We start from the raw sequence: 2661 nt of genomic DNA on the forward strand, positions 1-2661 counted from the left end.
TTTCATGAGTATTTTGTTCCTCCTTCTAAAAGGTTTGAAGTATCCACTCTCTGGTCTTCCTTCTGGAGTTTCATGTGTTTTGCAAATTGTATCTTTGGTGTTCTTAGCTTCTGGGCTAATATCCTCCGAGGTCGACCAGCACTGAGCCACTGGTTAGGCAGGGTTCTTGTGTGTGTGCTCCAGCTAGCCCCAGGCACTCCTGGTTCTTCTAGAACAGATGTTGTGGTGCACTCACCAGTGATCCTAAGATCCTGGGTATGCTAGGGCGCCTGGGAGATGGAGAGTCCTCTGGGAGACCATGGGACTGTCCTCTGAGTTCAAGCCCAACGGAACTAAATACTGAGTGAAATATATAACTCAATTTGAAAAGACCTAACCCTAGCAGAATTTATCATTCTAACAATGAATTATATCTTTGTTTAGGATTTCTTTGATTTCTCTTACCAATGTATTGTATCTTTCACTATATAAATGTTTTATATATTTTATTAGACTTAAGTCCAAGTGTGAGTTCTTATGTAATTACAAATTATGTTTAAATTGCGAACTGTTTGGAAATGCATTTGAATTAGCTCACTTATTCTAGAACTTTGTTGTAAACTATTAGAGATTTTCTTTGTAGACAATGATGTTATTGTCTTGGTCCCTGTTGTATTGCTACAAAGAGATGCAATAACCATGGCAACTTTTATAAAAGAAAACATTTAATTGTGGCTTGCTTATTTCAGAAGTCTAGTCCATTATTGTCATGGCAGGAACATGGCGGCATACAGGCAGACATGGTAATGGAGAGGTACCTGAGAATTCTGCATCTAGATGGAAAGGGAGCAGGAAGAGACAGAGACACTGGGCCTAGCTTGGACTAGCTCAAAGTCTACCTCTAAATGATATACTTCCTCCAACAAGGCCACACCTCCCAATAGTGCCAATTCCTGTTGACCAAGTGTTCAAATCTATGTGCCTATGGGGGCCATTCATATTCAAACCACCACAATTTTCTATGAACCAGGAGAATTTTCATTAATATTTTTATATTTTAAGGGTTTTTGCTTATTGTTCTTGTCATATTGCATAGACTCAGCTCCTGTGATATTTGAAAGAAGAAACATCCAAGTTTTTTTTTTTCCTGTTCTCACTGACACACTTTCTAAGGAGTTAAGTACAATACAATAAGAAGGTAAATATTGTCCTCTTCCTGGGACAGTGCTTAGAGGCACTCAGGATGGTCCAGCGTTTGACATACCGTCGTAGGCTTTCCTACAACACAGCCTCTAACAAGACTAGGCTGTCTTGAACCCCTGGCAACAGGATTGTTTACCTCTACACCAAGAAGGTTGGGAAAGCACCTAAATCCGCATGTGGCGTGTGTCCAGGCAGACTGCGAGGGGTTCGTGCTGTGAGACCCAAAGTCCTTATGAGATTGTCTAAGTCAAAGAAGCACGTCAGCAGGGCCTATGGTGGTTCCATGTGTGCCAAGTGTGTCCGTGACAGGATCAAGCGGGCTTTCCTTATTGAGGAGCAGAAAATCGTTGTGAAAGTGTTGAAGGCACAAGCACAGAGTCAGAAAGCAAAATAGATCTGCAACTTTTCTAAAGTAATAAAAATCGAGACTTGGAAAAAAAAAAAAGAAGGTAAATATTTTCTATGTCTGGGTTCTTCCTCCTCTACATTTTAGAAACAACTAAACACATATGTGAGATGGAGGTAGAGTGGGTTTGGTGGTTTGAAACAGAAATGGTGAGTGAGTTAACATGTATGGAAAGTTCCTCTCCTGGGAATGAGGGTCCCATCACTTAATATGATTATGAGTCCCCCATTGGCACAGTTCATCTTTTCCACAGAAAAGATTTCACTGTGTAGTCCAGGCTGTCCTTGAATTCAAGGTGATCCTTCTATCTCATGCCCACATTATTATCACTACCCCTAGATCAATGGAATGTGTCTTTGGGGCAGCTGGGCTCAGAGAAGAATGGTCATTCATTTAACTGCAATGTTAGCTACGTAGGCTGTTTCTTATTGCATGGGCATGCAGTAGGAAACAGGATGAGTGAAGCGTGGCTTTGAGGATGCAGAGGCTTACAAGGCAGCATGCTAGACAGTGGTAGGGCTTGGAACAGACCAGCTTTCACTTTGGATAAAATAAAGACCATGGTTAATGGTAATTATGGGTGACAGAAATATGTTATTGCAATTGATTTGAGAGATAGTCTTGGATCTAGTTGGGAGATGTTTTAATAAAGATCCTGGCTTGCATGAGGCCTGAAGTTCTTGGATGGTTCTGAAGAGGGAAATAGAAAGTCTACGGAGAGGCAAAAATGTGTTTCTTGCCAATCAGGACCTATGGTTAAAAGTCAGGCATTTCTTGCATCTTCTTGTATTACTGGTCACTGACCCCAGAAACATTTTGTAATAGTTTCCCAGGATGGACTTACACTCATGTAGCATGTACTCTGGTCAGATCTTGACTTTGTGATTCTTCTGATTTAGCCTCCTGAGTAGCTAGGGTTATAGGCATACACCTCTATACCCTGACTTCAATTTTAATCTGAATGTATAAAATACAATGAATTAAAAACATTTTAAAGGGAAGAATTTGTGTTAATGTCAGAGAGTTGGAGTTAGACTATAGACTATTAAAAGACTGGAGGGTTAGTGTTGTAA

At 40.5% G+C, this 2661-nt stretch overlaps 1 pseudogene across 1 annotated transcript; it reads left to right on the forward strand.

Moving 5' to 3' along the window:
* The first annotated feature begins 1209 nt into the window (after positions 1–1209).
* Positions 1210–1605, forward strand: LOC110338910 (annotated as a pseudogene). The gene has a single exon (XR_002381318.1). The product of XR_002381318.1 is annotated as a 60S ribosomal protein L34 pseudogene (transcript).
* The last annotated feature ends 1056 nt before the right edge of the window (positions 1606–2661 follow it).

Source organism: Mus pahari, chromosome 22 (genome assembly GCF_900095145.1).
Source record: "Mus pahari chromosome 22, PAHARI_EIJ_v1.1, whole genome shotgun sequence".
Classification (NCBI taxonomy): domain Eukaryota; kingdom Metazoa; phylum Chordata; class Mammalia; order Rodentia; family Muridae; genus Mus; species Mus pahari.